The sequence below is a fragment of the Sceloporus occidentalis genome, unplaced genomic scaffold (assembly GCF_023333645.1).
Source record: "Sceloporus occidentalis isolate IW3139 unplaced genomic scaffold, rSceOcc1.0.p SCAF_1, whole genome shotgun sequence".
Classification (NCBI taxonomy): domain Eukaryota; kingdom Metazoa; phylum Chordata; class Lepidosauria; order Squamata; family Phrynosomatidae; genus Sceloporus; species Sceloporus occidentalis.
Window position 1 is genome coordinate 153,937,193 of NW_028316981.1, and position 9,436 is coordinate 153,946,628.

Below are 9,436 nucleotides of genomic sequence, written 5' to 3' on the forward strand. Positions count from 1 at the left end.
CTCCTCTATAAAAAAACAAAAAAATCCTAGGCAAGACCCCCAAAGCCCCTAACAACTTCAAGATTCCTTAAAAATCAATCAAAAAATAGAAGAGGGACATGATGGTTTTTTGATGGATTCATCAGTGCTTTCCCAGTCCTTTACTCTTCAAACATGATTTAAATGAAAATAATTCTTTAAATACTGTTAAAGAAAGCCATGAATTTCTTGGCCTTTTAATTTTTCTAGGGGAGAATGGAGGTAGAGCCCTCCGTGCCATCACTGTAGACAGCAAACATGTCTGATGCCTGACATTTTATTCTTCTTTCATCGGCTGTTGGAGCTGAGAAATGCACCCCTGAAATAGCTTTTTAGGGTGTTTCCTACTGATTATGGGCCTGAGTAGATGGGAAAAGCTGACATCTCTGGGGTTTCCCATTTTGCAGTGAGAACCCACTGATCACACTTCTGGCTTACACAATAGGTTGAACACCCACAGGAATTCATAATTGTTCTGAAAGGACAGACCTGCCAAAATGGGCCATTAGTGGGTACAACCTGCACTGTGCCATCATCATCATCATCATTTTGTCTTCCATCCCAAACACGTGTGCATGGATGTGAGGTCAGTAGCCTCCAATCACATCCCACTCACCTGCCAGCCCATTTGATGACCCAGCTGTGAAACTACCCTCTCAACTGACAAACAATCAACCACCCATCTGGCCTATTGGTGCACCCAATGACATATTGGCACAATCACGGAGGCCCCTGTACATGCCCCCTGCCCCCTCTTCCTCCATGGCTCTGTTGGGCCAGCCAGTTTGTTAATGTTATGATTAAATGCATTGTATTGTTGGCGACACCCCATGTTGATTGTCATTTTGTATCATGGGATGTGCAGTGGGTTGGTGGTGCAGTGGATCCAACACTCAGACCTTTTCCTCATGCTGGCTCTTTATTAACTCTGACTACTCTCTATGTGATGAAATATAGTTATGGGCTCAAACAGACTGGCAGCTTCAGCAGGCTTCAAGCTGGCTTGGGAACGTGGTGTTTACACATGCCACACCCTCAAGTTGCCAGGAAGTAGTGCCAACGATTACATACCAGATGGCTTTGGGGCAACCTGGGGGTGTGGCATTGAGACACCACACCTCCCCAAGTTGGCTGGAAGCCGGCTGAAGTTACAATAGGGCGGCTTCAACCCACCCCAAATAGGAGCAACTCTTTGCCACCCGTATTTGGGCCAGATTCTGGCCGGATTAGGGCATGGTGTGTGCTTGCCAAGGCCTCAATAAGGCTTTATCAGGGTCTGTTTAGCCCCTGTGTTTCTTAATAAAGGAGGACATTATACAATTCACTGGAGTGATTTACTTTGTCGCATTCTTATTACTTACCAACACCCAGCAGCAAACAGTATAAGTTGAACTTCAGTGGTGCCTTATATATTGGCGGGTTATAGACCACCGCTTGGGACGTCCGCAGGACGTCTCATTTTAAAAAAGGAGCGTTTCTTCTAGACGCCCCTGGCTCTAGTACGGACTGTCCGTACAATATGGCGCCGGCCGTTCCACACGGCCGGCGCCATCTTTACGTATTGGACGCTGTGCGTCTGAACGTGTCGCGGCGCTAATGACGTCACGAGTGCGCCAGCGGCACCTCGCGACGTCATTAGGGCGCCGCAGAAAGAAGCTCCATTTTGGAGCTTCTTTTTTGCTCCGTAAGGGAGCCGCGCGGTGTGGCTGCGACGGCTCCCTTACGGAGCAAACGGCGGTGGCGGCGGCAGACCGCCTCAAAGCGGCGGTCTATAACCCGCCATTATCATTTCTTTCTGCACATTTTTATATATGTTTACTTTTTGATAGGTGTCCATGTTTCTGGACCCATACAATAGTGAGGTGGGACTGATGTATAAAAAGCTTCATGTTCCCTCACCAAAAAACAGTCTGGTTACTTTCCTAGTCAGCTGCAGGGCCTCAAGTGAGCCAATTCATCTTCCTCCTATCTAGTGATGTGACAATAATTTGTCATGACCCTCTAAACAGACGAATTGTGGATTTTCAGCCACTTTGTTTTATGTAAAAGCCGAGAAATGTGCTACATGACTGCCTAAGTGTGAGAATGTTCGCATGGTTCACTTGCAAATGAAGTAAAGGAGTAGGAAATTCCTTTTGAAGCTTGTCATTCTCAAAGTTATTATTTTACAGCACCAGTGAAATAAAGCCACAGGTGTGCAAGAGGGTGTGAGTTTTCACACACTAGTGAAGGTAAAGCTCCCTTGCCAATGAAGTGTCAAAATTGTGTGTTCAAAAGGAATTTCCTGCCCCTGATTGGAAAGGCTGATCAGTGTCCCTTGGAAGGGACAAGCTTGTAATTATCTCACACTTTTCATGCGGAGAGAACAGTAATTTTATTGCCCAGCATTCTTCAGGCATGAGAAGAATTATTCTGTCATTTCATACTACTCGCACCCCTTTCTGTAAATTTCTTTTCCACCTGATAACATTTGCTGGTTCTTGGAGGTTCCTGAGAGAATTGTCTCCTCATCTGGCTATGGCTTCTAGTCCTGTAAATACTCACTACCTGAATATGCCCTTGTCAGATGAGGGACCTATCTAGTCCATTGTTCTGTCGCTTTTGGGATATCCATAAGCAGAATGAATGCCAAGATATTCATGGCTGCAGCACAGCATAAATAACCACTAATGGAGTTATGTGGTTCTTGCCTTACAAAATCTCAGTGTTCTGGTGCCACCACCAACTACAGTTTCCAGACTCTCCCAGCATTGAGCCATCATAGTTCAAGTGGCATCATACCGAATTATTTCTGCCATGTGATGCAGTCTCTGGCATGTGGGCAAAAGTGAGCTTGTGGTGGGAAAAGGTTGAGGATAGCCCTTATCTCAAGACATCTCCAGCAAAGTCAGTCCTTGTCGACTATTGATTGGAGGGAGAGGCGATCCATTGGCCTTGGCGGGGCTTCCACTTGCCCATTCACTGGCCACCAGGCTTGGGCTTCCTGAGTACTATCTGGAAGCTCCCTCTGGCTCTGAGTTTCACTGTCAGATCTCTGGCCAGGGAAGAGTTGGAGCTCCTGCTCAGCCTCCTTCAAATAAATAAATAAATAACAGATCTAGAACTTCAGCCGAACCAGAGAGCACAACCCTTTGCTATTCATCTGCCCTCTGCACTGAACCACATTCAGAGACATTCTTTGCAAAGGAATGCCTTGGAGCCCATCCAGTGAACTAGATGAGCAGGAAAGGCTATTGTTGCTGTTGCCTACTTTTAGGTCATTTCTGACTTATGGCAGGGTGACCAACCATCCTCCTTTCCAGGAGCTGTTCTCCATTTCTGTCCAGGAGGCACTTCAAAATGTCCTCCGTTTTGAGCAGAACTAAGAAGAGGGAATTTACATTTCTATGAGTGTTTGGCCATGTCGACATTTTCTTGGAAATGTCCTACATTTTGCAGTGCCTTGTCTTCCTTTGCAGTTAGGACATTGGTCATCCTGAATTGTGGTGACCCTAAGGTGAACCTATCATAGGGTTTTCTTGAAAAGGTTTGGTCAGAGGGGTTTTCCCTTTGCCTTCCTCAGAGGCTGAGAAAATGTGACTTGCCCAAGGTCACTCAGTAGATTTCCAAGGCTAAGTGGGGAGTCAAACCTTGGTCTCCAGACTCTGAGTCCCAATGCTCAAACCACAACACCACTCTGGCTCCCTATTAAGTCTGACCACACTCATTTAGCTTAGTTTCTGAATAAAGGAAGATATCATCCTGTTCACTTGCGTGACTTACTTTATCAAATTCTTATCATTCTTTGCAATATCAAGGATTGTGCACACCCAGCTGTATATATCAACAAACAGTATGAGCTAACTTGTCACTAAACGCTATGGACTGGTTGCAGTAACAGAAAATACAATGCCATCTATTGAACAACAGAAATGTCTTTTTTAGTGGACAGTGCTGCCTTTCACCTGGTGTTCACCATGGTTTAGTTGTGGAATTTGGTTGGATGCTATGAGATTTTGTAACAAACACATACCTTTAAGTGCCTGGTGTGACTTGAATATAATTTTTCACTGCTAGTTGAAACTAAATGGTGCCTTATACATTATATTTTCTTCTGCCTACACATATGTATGGTATGTATCATTTTTGGTAGGTATCCATATGACAACAATCATGCAATGGGATGTATGTGTAGTTGCTGTAATAAATGCTTCATGTGCCCTCACCAAGCAGCAGTACTCCTGCTGTTTTCCAGGTCAGCTTCCCAATTCATCCCTGGCCCCACTCCATTTCTGTGAATTCCTTTTCCACCCGATAACACGCACCTGATAACATACTTTGCATGAGCCAGCGTGGCTTAATGGTTTGAGCGTTGGACTACAACTCTGGAGACTAGTGTTCAAATCCCGGCATGGCAATGGAAATCAAATGGGTGACCTTGGGCAAGTCACACTCAGTCCCAGAGGATGGCAGTGGCAACCTCCCTCTGAAGAAATTTTCCAAGAACAACATTTAGGCTCAGGAGGCCTGAATATGATCAAGCTAGTCTCCACCTCTGGTCCTCTGGGTTTACAGAGAGCACCACAGTCCTTTCCCCCTTGATATCATTATTTTGTCACTTCTTAAGTTTTCTCTAGAGTGTTTTTCCAACTTCCTAAGAGGCTGAATTATTTGCAAGAAGAGCTTAAAATCAGTCCTACTTTGTGGTTGTGAAATCTAGTCATCCTGTATAGCTTCCACTTTAGAGGTAAAGAGTTCCCCTTTGACAGTTGTCAAGTCATGTCCAAATGCAGAGGCGATGCTCCTCTCCATTGCTAAGCTGAAGAGCCAGCATTATCAAAGACAACTCTGCGGTCGTGTGGCCAGCATAACTGCACAGAACACTGTTACCTTCTCACTGAAGTGGTACCTATCTATCTCTACTTGAATTTTACATGATTTCAAACTGCTAATTGGAAGAACCTGGGACTAGTGAAGGGAGCTTACCTCATCAGGCAGCACTTGGGTCTTGAACTGCTGACCTGCCGATCTTGTACTTGTCAAAGTCAGCATCTTAACTGCTGAGCCACTACATCCCAGCTTCCACTTGACTTCCTGTTTTAAACAATACATCTCATAGGATTTAAAAAGGCCAGGGAGGGGCTGAATTCAAGATGACATTGCCTACCATGCCCTCCCCAATGAACATTTGGCAATTATCCCCCCCCCCCCCCATGGAGTGGCGTTGAGGGTCGATGGGGGGGCATATGCATGCACTTTCCTCACCCAGCTATAGAAGAATCTTATCTACTCTCAGGTGCCACACATGTTTCACTTTGGCTAACAAATTTAGCCAAGGAGGTAATGGTCTCACACTACAACCCTTTCCAGCTTCCTCCATGCAAGAGATGAAAACAATCATTTCAAAATCAGCCTTCGATAGATATTATTTGAAAAAGAAATCCCTTTTCATCTTCAGATGAAAAGATAGCATGATTTCCATTTTTTTTAAAAAAAATAAGAGAGTAGTTTTCTCTATATTTTGACAAATGAGATATTGAATGTCTCATTTGATCTCCTGGTTTTACTATAAAACACTTCTTGAGGAAAAGACAACTTCCAAAAATAAGGGAAGAACAGGCAATATTTTTCTTTGGTGTCAGCTATACAGAGCAAAAGGCAGTTATAATTCATCAGTTTGCTTTATAAGCTCCACATACGAATGTTGGGCAAAATTTAGAAGATGAATAAAAAGTGCATTCTAATTAACATTTAGGTTTTATTGCCCATTAAAAATGATGTCAGCAGAAAACTGAAGAGCATGCTCCACTATGGGCCAGTTCATACAATAATACATCTGCCTATCCTGTCTTTATGTCTGTGATCCTGTACAACACACTTCAGGTTGTGTCCAGCATTAAGATCACCCACATGGAATCAAAACAACTATGTGAAGGCTTTATTATTTCTCAAAAATACGCTCTCTTTTCTGGAGCAATAACAAACATTTAACATGGTTTTCTTGGTTCCATGTGGGAGGAGAAAGAGAGAGAGAAGTGGTGGGAGGAGGGAAGGTATGCGAGAGAGACTGGATGGCCATCTGTTGGGTATGCTTTGATTGAGAGTTCCTGCATGGCAGGGGGTTATACTGGATGGCCCTTGCGGTCTCTTCCAACTCTATGATTCTACACCCCATTTTGCGGTTTTTGGAAGTTCCTGGGTAAATTGTTTCCTCATCTGGCTATTTGAGAATCATGCTTTAGGCAAAACCCGGGGCTCCCATTGCATGTTTGTATCTGCTCTCCCTTTTCTCCCTTGTCTGTTTGGGTTCTAATCCTACCTGAATATGCTGTTGCCAGGAGGGATCAGTCCCTCCCTGACAAGTGTACATTCAGCAAAATAAACATAATGAATCATGTAGTGATGTATACTTGTTCTCCCCTGGCTACCTAGAAGAAAAGAAGAACCTGCAAAAGACTGCAGCAGGTATAGGACCATAGCATTAATTTCCTGCACAAGCAACATTATGCTCACATTTTGAAGAATTTTATTTTTAACCTACATGTTGTTTTCTTTTGTATTTAATTTTTTAATTAAACGTAGTTTATATTTTATTTAAATGTATTGTCCCTATACAAGGACAATACAAAATTGAAAAGTTTGTAATTTAATTATTTTAATTTTATTTTCTTCTTATTTTTAAATTTCGTTTTAATTTCAACACTTTTGTTTCTTTTCTGCCTTAGGGAAGCTCCGAGCCAGTTGGTCCTAATCCTCACCTGGCTTGAAGCCTGGCCCTACTATGAGTAGGAAGAGTGAGGTGACCATGTGAGACTTACTTGGGACTATTGCCGCATGGGGCTAGTGGGCATTGGAATTGTCCTTTCCTGAGATTCGTTACTCAGGAAAGTAGGAGAGATTGTTTAATCTCATTGGCAGAGCAGATACAGGGGAATATAGGTGAGCAGGAAAAGCTAGGCCCATTTATCTTCCAGCCCACATGCCCCCAAAATAAGACAAAGTCTCTTAGTTAGAATAAAAATAGTAAGTTTCCTCACAAAATCATGTGTATGAAGAAATACACAGGTCTAGCTTCATGTTGCAAAGAAGATGAGGTAGAAAAATAGACTAGATGCTTCTTAAGAAAGTTTCCCCTCAGCATGCAAGGCAAGGCATGGTTCTCCAGACAAGAACAGCCATCATTGCCAGTCCCAGCAGCTGGTGAGGCAGCCTCCCTCCATTCCAACTGCCACTGCTGTGGGCTCTGAGGGAGGGAAGAGCGTAAAACACCCCAGCAGAGAGAGAAGGGGGGTCACAGTGACTATCAGGAGTCCAGGGGGAGGAAGAAGCTGCTGGTTCTATTGCTACTTGGACCTCTGCCTTCCAAATGAATTCCTCTCTCTTCAGGACCAAGGGCCTGACTCAGTAGGCACTGTGCCAGCACTCACAGCTGCTTTGCAGGCTAGGGCTATAAAACCAGGACCTGACAGGGCTCTGCTGTAAAACACCTCAGCAGAAAGAATGGGAGGACCACAGTGACTATCTGGGGCCAGAGGAAAGAAGAAGCTGCTGCTGCTGGTGGTGGTTTTACTGCTATTTGGACCTCTGCCTTCCAAGTGCCTTCTAAGAAGCCGAACCCTCCCTCCAGTCCACCTGGTGCCATCCAGTCATGGAGGGAGAGATGCAGGCCCAGCTCCATTGGGCTTGGCCTTGATTAAGAAGCCCAGCCCTCCCTCCAGTCCGCCTGCCTTGGTCCAGGCCTCAGAGGGAGAGAAGAACTGCTGGACCTGATCCCCTTCCCACCACCATTCCCTTCTCCTTTTAGCTTGTGTCTTTTTAAATTGTAAGCCTGAGGACAGGGAACCGTCTAAATATTAATAATAATTGTAAGCTGCTCTGAGAGCCATTAGAGCTGAAGGGTGGAGTATAAATTCTGTAAATAAATAAAATAAGAAGAAAGGTGATAGGGAAGAATGGCGATTCTCTCAGGGCCAAAATGTTTGCTCTTAGTAAACAGGAAATGAGATGGGGGGGGGGGGCTGTTAGTAAGCAGTAAAACTATGACAGACATGCTTTTATATTCCTAGAAGGCTTCAGCATGCAAAATCGCTACCTATTCCAACACCGACTGTTAGTAGGAAGAGTAAGGTGGCTGTGGGAGACTTGCTTGGGACTAGTGCCTCATGAAGCTAGTAGTGGGAGGCCCCAGAGCCACTTTTCAGTGCCAGTGCTCCACAACATAATAATAACAACAATAATAATGTAGTCCATAGGACTGGAGCATGGCTTTGGCGTGGCTTCCAGCCTCTTAGGACGCATGCATCATGTTAACAGCATACCTCCAAAGTGACCTGAAGCAGCATTATTTTGGCCTGTCTGTATGGGCCCACCAATGATGAACATCATAAAAGCCTTGTAACCTAAAACCCACCCAGCCACCCTCAGATTGAAAATGATATTTCAGACCAAATGCCCATAAACAGGTCAAGCAGGCAGGCAGTTGATGGGGCAGAGAAGTTAATTGGGGAAGGCCTGCCGGAAGAGGTCTGTCTTGAGCGCTTTTTGGAAGCCCTCAAGGTTGGGAATGTTCCGCATCTCCTCTGGCAGGTCTTTCCATACCTGAGGGGCAAGAGAAGGAAGGGCGAAGCGCATTTCTCCGCATCAGGGGCAGCAGCAGTGGCACCCCTCCCTCCCTCCCTCCGGGATGAAGGAGGAAGGCAGGCCTTTTGCAGACTGGTCTGCTGCTGGGCAGCGTTTCTGCCTTTGCAGTTTCTCCCCGGAGGCTGCTGCGTAGCATCAGGCATTAGAGCTGGTCCTAACCTGAGGCCAAGGGAGGGGGCTGCCCAACAAGGCAACAGGCCGGGGGTCCGACGAAGCTCCTGGCTGGGGCTCTGCCCTCTGGGGATCCTTTGGCACTCCCTCCTCAGTCTGGAGGAGAGGCTCCTCCTGGCATCTGGCGCCCGGGAAAAGCGGGCTGCCCTCTGGGCCGAAGGGGCGCCCTTTGGACCAGGCTCACCGGGGGGGGGGGGCAGAAGGGAGGATGGCGATGGTGAGGATGGTTCTTTCTCCCCCGCCTCTCCTCGAGGCTGGAGGCTGGGTAGGACAGGTCGACATGCAAAACACCATTAAAACAACAACAACAAAAAGGGAGAAGAAGCCCTACAGCTGTTGCCCGGCTTCTTCTTTGTCGTTGTTTGGCATTGTGACCCCAGGAGCTTCGCCTTGGGCAGCTCCCTTCCTTTTGCCTGATGCCAGGAGGAGAAACGGGAGAAAGCGGAAAGGCCGCCGCCGGGGAAGATCGAGGGAGGGCGCCCTTTCTTCTTTCTCCCGCAAAGCCGGGGGCCCGCCCCGGACTCTGCCCTGGTCCCGAGGGCGCGGTGCTGCTGGCATCGGGGCTGGTGCCCTCCTTCCCCGCGTGACTTCGGGGAACTCCCTCCCTCCCTCCCTCCCTCTCCTTCTC

General features: G+C 46.3%; 1 long non-coding RNA gene across 1 annotated transcript; it reads right to left on the reverse strand.

Annotated features, from left to right (window-relative positions):
- Positions 1 to 2,267: 2,267 nt before the first annotated feature.
- LOC149322465 (uncharacterized) lies at positions 2,268 to 9,411 on the reverse strand. The gene is made up of 3 exons (XR_016279901.1): positions 9,140 to 9,411; positions 4,984 to 5,091; positions 2,268 to 3,088 (listed from the first exon to the last, which is right to left on the reverse strand). It is a non-coding gene; the product is annotated as an uncharacterized LOC149322465 (long non-coding RNA).
- Between the last annotated feature and the right edge of the window lie 25 nt (positions 9,412 to 9,436).